This window comes from Corvus kubaryi, unplaced genomic scaffold (assembly GCF_017639235.1).
Source record: "Corvus kubaryi isolate FWS band 111438036 unplaced genomic scaffold, C.kubaryi_AGA036_p1.0 37266, whole genome shotgun sequence".
NCBI classification, from domain to species: domain Eukaryota; kingdom Metazoa; phylum Chordata; class Aves; order Passeriformes; family Corvidae; genus Corvus; species Corvus kubaryi.
In genome coordinates, this window is record NW_024581081.1 from 8,059,907 (window position 1) to 8,073,597 (window position 13,691).

Genomic DNA, 13,691 nt, shown 5'->3' on the forward strand with positions numbered 1-13,691 from the left:
TCTGATTTTATGTCCCCCATTTAGGAACGTGGCTCACAGTATTCTCTGACTGTCCTTAAGCTCTCACTAGTACCTGGCTGGGCCATATCAGTAGGTGGCAAGGTGAGATTCAGAGAGTAGAAGGGGACTTCACTGTCTGCGCTAATGATGGGGACCAGGTGAGGGGACAGGAGAGCCCCATTCCTGCCCATTAGCTTTAGCTGCAGCCACCACTTCATTTCTAAAACCATTTCCAGTGTCTGGCACGTAAGGACTGTATGGTTCACTCGTCTGCACTGTGCATATCAGCCAGTGCTCATGCTGCTGCTAACATAATAACATAAAAACTAATAGCTCATCTAGAAGAATTAAATTGTTATATTTTTCTTTTTGAGTGCATCGCTGTTGTGCTTATGAGCATTAGACTGATGGTATTCTGGCCTGCAATATTATATCTGGACATACTATCCTACAATTGTAAAGCTTCCATCTCAGCCCCACATGGGCAAAAATTAATTAGCATGTTTGCATAAACAGAAGACAGCAAACTGTAGTGTCCACTTAAATAGGAATTAGCAAATCCTAATTCTGCATTTCTGGGCTGGTTACCTGATTATGGACGAAGATCTGTTAAATTTGTTTAGCGATTGCCAGCTGTGATTTGAGGCATGCTTTCTGAACAGAGATGCAAAAAATATCATTGCCCAGTAATGAACTGCAACATCACCTTTGGGATAAAATCCCTCAAACGTTTAATAGGCTCCTTTTTCAGGTTAATGCTATTTGCATGGGATAATGAAGCCCTGTTTGAAATTTATTATGCAAAAATGAAAATCCACACTCCATTTAACTCCAATTCCTACTGCTTGTTCAGTGAAGAGAAAAATCAATACAAAAGGGCTCATTTTGTAGCCCTTCTTCTGGGGAGCTTGACCCTGGTATTGCTGACCCTGCTGTGAGCTGAGAAAACCCTCTGGCTTTCCTGACCCGTGCAGAGCCTGGAGTCAGGCAGTGTGCTCTGGGAAGGTTTGCAAGCAACATCATCAGCCTCGAGAAGGTGGAGTGGTCCAGGGAGAGCAGCTTCCATGGACACAAGAGGAGATACCACAGCTGCTCTGAGGCCAAAGGTAGGTAGCAAAGCTGGCCATGAAGGGGGGCCATGGCGGGGCCTGGAGGGTCAGGGGCAGTCAGCCTGCTCCAGCCCAGTCCCTGGGGAGGGGCCAGTGCCCAAGGCAGTGTGAAGAGACGAGTGGAATAATTTGATAGCAGGATTATCAAAGAGGCAGTGTCACTAGTATGAAACTAGTGAATCTGTTCCAAGTAGGAGGTGTGGAGGGAAAAGATTAATTTCTGTCTTTTAAAGGCAGAAAGGACCCTTTTGATGCTCTTCCCTGGCCTCTTAGAGGAACCACGACACATCTGCAGTATTAGAGCAGATAGGATTTCCAGGTCTGACAGAACTGTCCCAGCTCTCATCCTCTGTCCCTGATGCTGATTACTTTCCCTGTTAAAAATTCCTGTTTCCTTTGGCTAACTGCACAATTCTAATTAATTGTTCCAAAAGCAGCATTGCGACAGGACTTTGTTAAGTGTTTGTCTGCTAGGTGACAGACCCCGTTATGTTAGCTAGCAGCTTGCCCTGAAAAGATGAGCGTCCTTGAAATGTCCTCTTTAATAGGTGAAGTAGGCCACGCTCCTCTGAGCGCTGAACATGAGCATCTTGTCATAAGCTCAGCTCTGTCCTGATCCAGTTTTTCAACATGCATTTTTCAGCACAGCACTGAAACCAGGGTGCCACACTCCTGCCAGTACCCAGGGTGGTAGCTCTGGAGAAGGGCTGTGCCGTGGCCATGGAGTGGAAAAGAGAGATGGCATTAGCCACCATGCCCCTACCACCATGCTTTCTGTCTTTTTGGGGACCCCAGGTTTCACTTCATCCCTCTCCTCACCCATGGAGCACACCTGAAACTTGCCTCTACTCCTACTAACCTGGGGGACATGCATGGTGGACAGGAGAGTCTGTGGCAGCATCTCTGCCCTAGATGGTCCTAAGTGTCTGACACAGAGACTCTGATTTTAAACACAGTCTGCAGCACCGTGTAAGAGCCAGGAGCTTTGCAAATGCCTCTTAGTCCATCTGCCCAGCCTGCTGTGCAGAAGCTGTTTGTCTCTTGTGTAGCCCCTCAGGATGCAAGAGGTTGTCAGAGCTCAGAAGGAACGTGGGCAGACCTGCCAGAAGGGTCAGTTGCACATTTACCCTCAGAGCACTCACTTTGGGCAATCAGGCTATCTCATCAGTCCTCCTGCCCTCCTGGCTGCACCTCAGGCGTCAACAAGGTGCTGAGCACAAATATGAATGTATAAATGCACTCTTGGTCAGGAGTGAAGCCCTTTGCAGGGAGGGTATTGCACAGAGAAGGAAGATGTATTTTTATTAACTTCAGGGTACAGCTCAAAAAAAAATATTACATCCATCCTGGAGCTGCTCCAGGGCTGTAACATCCCTCTGTGATAGACAGTGCCCCTGTGATGCTCATGGGGACACTTGTGCTGCAACCCCCTTGGTGAGGTCTGGTTGTGATTAAAATGCAACTGAGGCTGCAATTTCCTGTTGGAGATGAGGCAAGAGACATAACTCCAAGGTACCGAGTGAGTAAGGCAATGTCCTGGGTCAGGCAGCGAAGTCCCACCTCTAAACAATCCAAAACCCTGTATCTGCCAAGCTACTGATAATTTTGATGGTGCAATTATTGCTACCTCATCTTCCCATGAAAGAGGCTAATAAGAGTTACAGTTTTTGATTTGTAAGTCATGCATTGAACCATAAACCAATCTCAATGTGAAAACAGTTTCTTGGGAAGTTTTAGTCCTGAATGCCCTTAGATGTGAGCTTGGTGACTAAACAGAATAACGTATTGATTGGTATACAGACAGGAGACTGACACTGAATGCTTGAACAAAAATAGATCCCCGGGGCAAATGGTTACCCAGAGCTTTTTTTCCCAGCTGCAAAATATAAGCCTGGGTGAAATTCCCAGAGGTGGTAGCTGGAGCAGAGAAGTAGGGATAAATGGAAAGCACACAAACCTGGTTCATCAAGACCCCCAATAAGATAATTTCATTGCATTCCAAGAAAGAAGAGGATGTGTGTGCACCAAACTGACCTAGAGGTTAGCAAACAGAACAATTCGCTACTGCTGTTTTTCTACCTTGATGGCACTATCACTCTTTGCAGTCATCCTGTAACCCAGAAAGTGTCACCCTTCCTGAATGCAATTCAGGCTTGGTTTTAAATGTTTTTAGAGATGTTTCATCAGCAGCATGATGGTGTGCTGATGCTATCATGTTGGCAGCTCCTTGAGGCATTCCCTGAGGTTATGTGGTCAATCTGGCGTTTTAATTGCATCTCATCCTTTAACCTCACGTCTTGTTAGATGTGAGATATAAAAGCAGTAGAAAACCAATGTGTGAAGTATTGCAAGGAAATACCACTCCAATTTCAGCCTGTATTTTTGCACCTCTCTCAGAAAGAACCCAGTTTATCTTGTTTGATGTTTTTATAAACCCTTCTGCTTGATAGACCATGGCTCTATCGCACTTTAAAAATGCAACCAGATTCTGTCCCCTTCCTATTTGTGCTACTGTTTTACCACAGATTAAAGCACTGACACAAACAGTTTATCCAAGAATCAGATGTATGAGACCTGGAGCTTCTCCCTCAATCTCAAGAGCCCAAATTCATCTCTGTAATGACAAACTGGTCTCTGAAGGACCATGAGGAAGCAAGAACAAGCAATGAGATCAGAACTGATTTTCAGTTCCTGTCTTGCTTATATTCAATTCATATTCTCTCCCTGATGCAGCAGCCACAGTGCATGTTGCCATGGACATTTAGCAAATTTAACATAAATTTGGCCTACTTTGCTTCCAAGCTTCAAGGCCATGCACAAACCAGAACATTAACAGCTATTCCTCTCTGTAGTATTGTTTAGCCTCAGACCCAGCTAAGGGGATTACAGGAAGTTATTTCTGATGGGCTGGGAGGTGCTGGCTAAATATTTATCATCTAGAGGGACAAATTCAAAACAAACAGAGACTTGGGCTTCATACCAGCTGCAGGTATGTATTTAAGCCATGGCAGAAAATATGTTTTTAACAAGTTGAAGTCTTACTCAGTTATCAGTCCTCTGAGAGGTGCTGCTGTCAAGTGGTTTAGTCTAAGTACATCCAGCATGTTCAAGGGCTGCCAAGACTGGTTCTGAAGGAGATTTTGGCTAAACAGTGTTCCTGCTGAGGAAAGAGGACTTCATGCCCATTTACATTACAGATTAGCAGCTGGGAAATATTCCTAGGTTAAAAATGTGCACTTTAAATAACAGCTCTGTTGGTTATGTGTAAATGGGTTGTACTTTTCAGGTATTTATGTTCAATGTTTTCTATTTGTTGTCACTTAATAGGATTTTGTTCTCCTGTTCTAGTAAAATAAGAAAACCTGGATGAGTGTTCAGCTTGGGAAGGGTACAGACTGAAAGCCCTACTTCACAAATAGTCATGGTTTCTGTAGGCAAATTTTCCCCAAAATGAGAGGATCTCTCCCAGCCCAGATCTACTGATGTGTGGAAATCTTTGTAGGACTGGACTCAGTTCAGGTCAGAGGAAAAAGCCTCTCAGTTGCAAGGACATCTCAATTGCAAATGGCAATGCCTTTCTTCATCTTATTCTTTTTCAGTTTCATGCTCAGTCAGCTGCTAAACGTGAGAGTCTTCCCCATTTTATATAGTGCCATTTAAAATTTCATGGAAAAGAGCAATCAAAATTGCTTGCTGGACTGCTCTGAGGTCAGGGGAGGACATAAACTGGTGGGCTGCCTAAAAGTTGTCCCTGTGCCACTGAGGCATCCATGCACCTGGACCAACATCATGATGCTTGCTGAAAAAGCTGTAGTGCCCTAAAGAAGAGTAAAGTTCAAACCCAAAACAAACAGCATCAAGCAAGGAAGAGAAAATCTGTCTGGCACCAGGGGATAACCAGGAACCTGGCCTAGTGTGAGATCTAACAGCTAAATCTAGTGTCACAAACACATGTGACAAAGTCTCCTTTCAACTGGAATTCTGAATAATACTAAAGCAATTGAAACCCCATATCTCACACCATAATTTCCAAACCCAAGAACCATCCCTGTGTTCACACAATCTCTTCTGTAACTTAATCCGACGTTATCTTGTAACAGTCAAGTACCTTCTCCCAGCATCCCTGTTCAAAAGCTCCTCTGGCATTTTATTTCTGGAAGTTACATTTATTCTTCTTTCTAAGCCAAATTCTTTCAGGGTCAGTGTACACCTGCTTAATCTTGTAGTAGCTTTTATCTAAATTGAAATAATTCCTCTCTCTTCCTGAATTTATTGCTCAAATATAACCCAAGCCTCTCTCAATCCTCTGTTAACACAGCTACACAAGACAGGCTATTTGATCTACCCTTCAGAAACAGAAATTCAACTCATGTTTCCGAGTAGCCCTTTTCCCTTTGTCTGTTTAAAATCATCTTTTTGAAAGACATCTGATGAGAAAAGTGCTCACTGACAGCTCAATTCGTGGTGCCTTAGCCAGTGCCAGGACCTTCCATGACACCATGGAAAACTTCTCTCGTGACACTTCCTGGATCTACTGTCACATCTTTCCTGGCTGTGGCATTTAGGCTAAGCAGTAGTGTACGGTTTTGCAGCGTAATCAGATCCTCCTCCTCCCCATCATCCCTTGAAAATCTCAGCACAAGGCAACAGACCTTCTTCTTTGACCCCAGGTGAATTATGCCACACTTTTTTCCCATCACATTCCATAATTTTACTAGCTCCAGGAGTACTTAGTTCTTCCTATGGCAGAATCCAGTCATCCATTATAAACACAGGCCTTGTCTTGCACCATGGGCATGAAGGGAGATGGGCTAATTTGTGATTTGAGATACCTCTGTGGGCTGGTAACACCCCTACCAATTGATCTTTTCATACTGTCCTGCAGGTGATAGGGGATACACATCATAAAGTCACCCCAAGACATTGTCCACATCCTTATGCTGTTTGTAATTCTTGTAGTACATCCCAACTTTGCAAACAAATCCTTGTGAGCCACTGTACTAAACTCTTCTGTAGAGATGAGGCCGACCAACCTGTGCCATTTTCACGGCACTACCCATCTGTGTGCATTTGTGTGTAACACCCAGGTATTTCTGTGATCATGTATTCTTTTCAGGGAGCATGATGGGCTTTGTTGTCTTCCAGCTTTACCCCTGCTCATTGATAAAATGTAAAAAAGGAGGTGAAAAATACTTGCCATGTGTGCTTGAAAGAAAAAGGAAGCATCTTGTGTCTTGATGGACAAAAGCACTGGCAGTACATGTGAAATGAAAGACCTAATATGGTTTAGTCTGTTGGGTGTTTCTGCTCGATATCCTTCCCTGTCTCCCAGTAAGAGGCGGTCACAGAGAGCCCAGATCTGCCTCTGCTCAGGAGAACAGCGCCTTTTGTTTGTACAATTTCCAGCAGGTCCCCAAGTGCTCAAGAGTTAAATGAGATTCCCTGCATGTGAGAAGTGGGGAGAAGCCTGTCTCACCTTCTCTTGCCTGTGAGGAGGAATACTGGCCAGGGCCTGGGCTGGCTGGTGCCTTCCCATTGCTTGGCAGGCAGGATGGCAGATGGTCCGGAAATCAAACCTCCTTCTGTGCCGGCTCATCTCCCTGCCATGGTCATTAATAAAGGTGCTTATGCTGGTTTTCTCAGAAAGGTCAAACATATGCTGGCTAACAGCTCTCACCAATTCCTTTTCCCCAGAAATGTAGAGTTGCCATTTGTGGCTTTTCCTGGTCTGCGGGCTTGCCGCAGAATCTGCTTCCCACGGAAGAGGGCTGCAGCTCCATGTTCATGCAGCTTTAATAATTCCTCCTTGGGGTGAGGGTTTGTTTGTTTGTTTGTTTGTTTGTTTAATCATCTCCTGCTCTGTTGTGCCGAGCTCTTTCTCAGTGCCTCACACTCCCCCACTCTGTTCAGTGCCTGCTGTTATTCTTGGCACCCAAATCAATGCTAACTGGTATATAATCAGCCTGTGTTTTACCAACCAACATTTGTTCCACTGTCAGCTTTCATTTCAGCTTCTGCTCTGATGCCAGTTACTGTTCTGCTCTCTGGTGTGGAGCTCTGATTGCTCTGTGGGGTGCTGTGCACCACTCTTTGGGCCTCCTCTCATCATGTCCTTGTCTGCACCAGGGAAGCTTGTTGTCCAGTGTCCCACCCTCACTTCTTCCTACTTGGTCCACTTCTACTCTGTGCCTGCATGTTCTGTCCTCTTGTATTTGCAGGTTCGTGTGATTGCAATTCTGAACAGAGTATTTCTTAATTTTAAGCCCAATATGATAAAATATTAAATAAATGGCCCTTGATAGGCACACATCGATTATGAGATAACTCTTTTGGTGTTGTGGTATAGAGCTACTTTATTACGTTCCGCCTGTGATAATGGAAATGCTAAAAACCTATTTTACTTGCTCCCCCCTCTTCCAAATTTGTATTTTATTGATCACTGGATGCATGCGTTCTGCTGAACCAGTAGAAATGTAGCTACCTAGACATTTATCTATATATTGTCCATGCTGTGTGCGACTAGATTGTATAGATCAGACTTTGGTTTTTATAAGAGGCCACAATTAAAATTAAGGAAATTGTTGTACACAGGAAATGGCCATGGTGTTTGGGCTGGTGGGGAAGGGCACGGTGACCAGGACATGAGACCTGTGGTTAATGAAGCACAAGAAATGGAATAATGCAGACAGAACAGGTGGGCTCGTGTGTCACCTGTTCTAGACTCCAGGAGTCTTTCTTCTCCAGCATCACATAGCTGATAAGTTCCTTGCAAACTGCAAGGAGGACACACAGCGTTTCATCATCCAGAATGTGAGAAAAGTCTGCTGGAAAGAGCTGAGCAGCCAGGAAGGGCACTCACACCAGAGAGCCAGAATATAAAGGGAAGATTAATATAAATTCTTTTTTTAAAAAGTTTCCTCAATTTAAGAAGCAATGAGGTAAAACACCAATAACCAAATAAAAAGAATCACAATTCTTTACTTCTAATATTTTGAATAAGGAAGAGATAGAAGGGCGACCAGGGGATAAAATATTCTGATAAAGATAAGATGTGGCAGTTCATTTTAAAATAATTAAAGATGACAGCCTGGATCCCAAGATAAGGAAAACGATGATACAAAAAGGAATCATCAGTTCAGTAAGAGTCTGGAAGCTCTTTTGTGTGGCCTGATATGTTTACAAAATTAGACAATACTGTCTGTTGGGCAAATACCAATGGAGAGTAAACAAAGCTGTACTTTTTTTCAACAGATAAAGTAGATATTACTTTAAAGGGGGAGTTAATATTCCTCAATAGACCAAATCCTGCCCTCAAATCATACTCAATGCTATCTTTAAGATGTTGTCATTTTCTTTTAGCTAAACATTTGCTAACTTTACTGGATTAATGTGACTGTACAGGCACAAAGTGATCTGCAGAGCTCCGTAAAGAAAAAAAGTGTGTCCTCTGGGGGTCGGGCAGCCCCACCTTTAACTGGCCTCAAGGAGGCCAGGCAGCTGATGTAGCTGATGGCAATCAATGGCTGAGTGGGGAGAGGTTGGTTTGAAGAGCGAGAGTTTCTCCTCTGTGGAGGGTCAGACTAGATGAAAAGGAATATCATGAAAATATAAGGAAAAAAACCCACCTGGTAAAACAAGTCCTGGCAGCTTTAGCTATGGAGTGAGGGCTTGCAGCAGAGAGTGATGGTGGCTCTTATCAGTGCTGGCAGGTGCAGGAGTGTGAGCAGCCTTGCAGGCAGACTGTCCAGGTCAGTGCATGCACGTATGTTCAAAGGCTCTGGCCTCGCTCCTGGAAAAAGGTAAGACACAAGTGTGCATCTCTTGCTTACTGCACCTTTCCCCAGTTCAGGGCCAGAGCTGTGGAGCATCCTGGCCTGATCCAGGGGTTCCAGGGCTGTGAGGGGATGCGTCTGGTGCTTGGGGTGGGTGCAGCTGTGAATGACTGAGGGTGATGTTGGGGAGTGAGTAGCTCAGACTAGAAAGAAATCAGAGGGCTGTGCTGGAAGCATGTGTAAGGTAAAAGATCCATTTCCTTTTTCGATTCTCACAAGTGCTGTTTGGAGACCTAGAGAAAAAGGCTAAACTGACCTGGAACTAAAGGATGAGTTTCCTATCTGAGGGAAAATAGCAAGGCAAGGATAAAGCCCTTGTTATGAGAATAGCCAAATATATTCCTTTGATCTAGCTGGGTTTAAACCTCATCCATATGTTTATTAGCTTCCTCTTATCTGAGCCATATGCCTTCTTGGAGCTGCATTTCCCTTATCACACAGCAGTGGAAAACTCTCTAAATGCCTAAAAAGCATGTCACTCTTTCAAATGCTTCATGAAATCCCAGCTGTCACCCATATCAATGTCATAAATCCCTAACTGCCTTAAGTCCTCCGTACTTTCCCCTTGATTTCCCACTCCTTTCTCCTCCCAGTCTTCCCTTCACCCCTGTCCCCCTTCTCCTCTGACCACCTCCCGCTGAACCATCCCCTTCTGGGGATCCTTGGGCTCTTTCCTCTGTCTCTGCTCAGTTCATCAAGTGAATGGCAGCTTTGACACCTATTGGAATGCAAAAGTGCCTTCATGGTGAGTCTCCAGCACCTTTACAAGCTCAGCAGCTCCAGACACTTCTCAGGAGAAGAAATCACCCCATTGTGAGGCCAAGTGGATACTGAAGAGCTGACTGTTGTGGGGTGTCAGACATTAGGGTTGAATGTTCATGAAGTTCCAAAAAATGAAGCAACCTTCAGCAAAATGTAGGCTGTCAGAGACTGGAAGACTGATATGTCCCTACTATGCTTATTTGGGAAAGATTTTTGCATGGGACATCCCCCCAAGCCTGTGGGAAGGGGGAGGTATATGTTGATACCCTAAAGCACACCTGCAATGATATGACCTCTGTCCAATCTCGTCCTAAGGGTGGCACTTGGCTGTGTTTAGGCTGAGTGAAATTTCACATAGAAAATACCTTCCCTGCATGCAACAACTCAAGTCACAACGTTCTGGCTGAGGGTGTTCTCCCAAGGCAAAGAACCAAGCCCAGGCTCTGGTGCTGCTCCTGGAGGCCCAACACAGGGCACAATGAAAAAGTCCACATGGAATAGGGGTTTGAGCCTTTTTGGAGGTGCCCTGCATGGAAGTAGTGTTCGGGCACCTGCAGTTGCAATTACAGGCCTCCACCTGCCTGTGGCCCTTCTCTAAGGATTGTTTTCCTTAAGGCAGGTGCATGCTGTACCTGCATCTCACACAGCCCCAGCTGAGGGAGCTGTGGCTTGCAGGAAGCCGTGATGTTGGTAGGGCTCTTCTCTGCCCACGAGGCTGGGATGCCCCGGGTGGCACCTTGCACCAAGCAACATGGCAGAGGAGTCAGGGGGTTTTAGTTTTGTTTCGTTTGGGTTTTTTTATTATTGCACCAAACTTCACTGATGGAATTGCCCGAGACATGCAGAATTGCAGCTTTTGTATGCTTGATTTGTCAAACCCCCCTGCATATGACTAGATTCACACTGGATGGCTGCAGTCTGCCAGAGCTCTTGCTTCTGAATTTATCTGTAGCTGGCTGTCAGCTACAAACACATCTATTTTATTGGGGTTTTTTTCCACTATAGGATTTTTTTCTCTCCCTAACTTTCTACATGGGGTAATTAGCAAAGTGATCCACTGTCTCCAGAAGAGACTTCACTCCCAGGATTTTTCTGTGTTGCTAAAATTTCACTACTGCTCTGCTAACCGGGGAAAATACTTGACAGGGAATAAAAGAAGAAGAGAAGAAGGGCACACATACAAGACAGATGGACACAAGCTCCCGTGTACTACTTTACTGTGGTAAATAACTGCCCAGCTTTGCCAAGTCCCTCAATCTTCCCTGAGCAGTGTATTAACGATGGAAAACAAGTGGGACAGGGTGCAGGCAGAGTACCAAGGTGTGGCTGGAGCACAGACAGCATTCTCACGGCTATGCTCGGCCAAGGGCTGCTACAAAGGACAACATGGCAGGAGAGTGTAAACAGGCTTAGACCAGTGTTCTGCATTAACAGAACTACTCCTAAACACTTTTTCTTGCACTAAATCTTCATTAAAACAAAAATAAATAACAGAGTTGGGTTCACGTTAGGAAGATTGCTTAGGACCCTTGATGTAAAGGTGGTGTTTGGTCCATCCTCCAACCCCATCCAGCCTGACATTTGAGGACACCCTCTTGCCCCACCCCAGCAAGGGAAGGAAGCCAGATGCACACACAGGGTTACAGCATCGGGTTTATTGTCCTGCCCCAGGCTGTGTTGATGAGCTGCATGGATGTTTGACAAGTAATCCACAGAGCCCAAATTACATGAGTTGTTTCACCTAGCAATCCCTTTTAACACCTTCCCTTTCCCAAATAACCAATCTGCCTCTATTTAATTTTCACCCACAGGGCTCAGTTTTGTTGATTTTTACCTCAGTGACAGCCAATAAATTAGCATCTCCCTATCTCTTCAGGTTTCACCTAAAGGGAGTTTTCAATGCTCCGGTTTCACTTGCTGAAAGGTCTGGTAGTTTTTTCCAGTTCCTGTTGGATTACTGCAGTCCCAGTTGTGGCTGGCCAGCTGCTTTCCCTCTTCTATCCTGTGCAATGTTTGGTGCTTTTCCACACTGTTCTGTTAGTTCAACCTTAGGGCCGCTCACCTGTGCACAAACCTTAACAGCTGATAGTTCCTTCTAAAGACTGCAGAGTATAAACCCATTACAGCTGCATTCCAGTTTGTTGCTTTCAAAAAATGGTGTTTTCAGTTCTCTATTCTACCAAAAAACTAAGGCTGAGTGAAAGGAAAAAAGGCAAAATACTGAATCCTGTGAACTCTGTGTATGGAATGCCAGTCTCTCCCAAGCTGTTCAACTGGCATTAACAGTACACCCAGCTTCAAGGTTTCACACATTTGTAACTTTTTTTGGCTAAAATATACTGCCTTCAAACCCAGACCAGACTTCATAACAAATACCTGGTGTTCATTGGAAGAAGTAATGCTTTTTCAGACACTGTCAGCCCTAAGCTTTCATCACCTTAGCAGCTGGGCAATTTGCTTTTAATACCCTCTATGGCCTCACTTGCTCTCTGTGCCCTGTGTTTGCTGGGGGACCAATTGTACATCACTTGACAGAGAGATCGCAAAGGCTCTTGGGCAGAAGAATCAATTGGTTTGTTTGTTGGTCTTGAAGACAGCAAAAGAGAAACCACTCTCTTTGGACTTTCTGCCCAAGCCTGTAGCAACCTGGAATGCTGATTTACTTTCTAATGTTTGGGCATGAGCACTGCACAAAGAGTTGGCAGAGCTGGATGAGGTCCTATGGGAGCAGACGGTGGAGCAAGAGTCTTCAAAAGCCGTGCTTACAAGCTGAGGGAAGCAGGAGAGGAGAAAGACACAGGATGGGACACCAAGGGGAGAAAGACTAGAAATGGGGACCATGCCAAAAGGGGCCACAAAGAAGTAAGACAGAGAGAAGGGGCAATGATTCGAACTTTTGTAGATACATGGACAGAAAGACTTTAATTCTCTAGAATTTACTGTTGCCAGTGACAACTTCTGGAAGAAAAGTGCATGAATCACATTGCTTTTCTTCATAGGAAGATGCAGTTTTAAGGGTCAAACCTTGCAAAACCCATGTTCTACGCCTCTATGAGAGGGAGCTGTCTGGCAATTAAATGCTGACATCAGACAAGAACTTGCCTCCAGGCACTGAGCTCCCACCTGAATCCCTGCTTTGACACTGTGACAGCTCTTGGGAACAAAGTGTGCCCTCATTTTAGAATTACCATGTATAAGCACTTGGTAAGTGTGGTGTATTTGCTTCTGCAAGCCACAAACAGAACCATAAATAAAGGCTTTGCCTGAGTGCACGGGCCATGACTAGTAAACATCCACCATCACCTGGATCCTTCCCTGCATGGCACACTGCACAGCCTGCTCTGAGTCTCTTTCTCCCATGGCATGAGCTGTACTCGACTCTGTGCAGAAGCTGACATACCTCATTTTGCTGTGCAGACAAACCCTGTAATTTATTCCCCCTCTTTTCTGATTAAGACTTAAAAAGGCACTTGACACTCAAACACACCTCTATTAAATAGCTAGTAACTGGGCTTCAAAGCTGGAGGTGGTGCCTAGGTGATGTGGCACTGGGTAATGAGAGGGCTGGTGCTCCCTTGCACAATGCAAATACTGCAATCCTTTGTGGCTCTCACAGCACTGCTAGCTCACCTACAGTATCTGAATTAGTCCAAGTGTCACCATGCCCCCAGCATGTCTGCTGTTATAGAACTCTATAATTACCATGTGTTACAAGTCTGTATAATGTGAGTGCTCTGTAAGGAGAAATCCCACCTGTCTGAAGCGGACCATGCAATGAATGGATGGTCTGACATTTCAGTTTCTCTTTATCCTCCACCTAGAAAGGGAGAGAAAGTAGAAATCCCTCAACACCAGATTGCTGTGGCAGTAAATGTACACCTATTTATCATGTACTCAGACATTACAGTGTGAGTGTGCAGAAAAATAGAAAAGCAACAGTTTCCCTGTCATGAAAAAACCCAGAAATAGTGTGGTTAAACAAGACAAT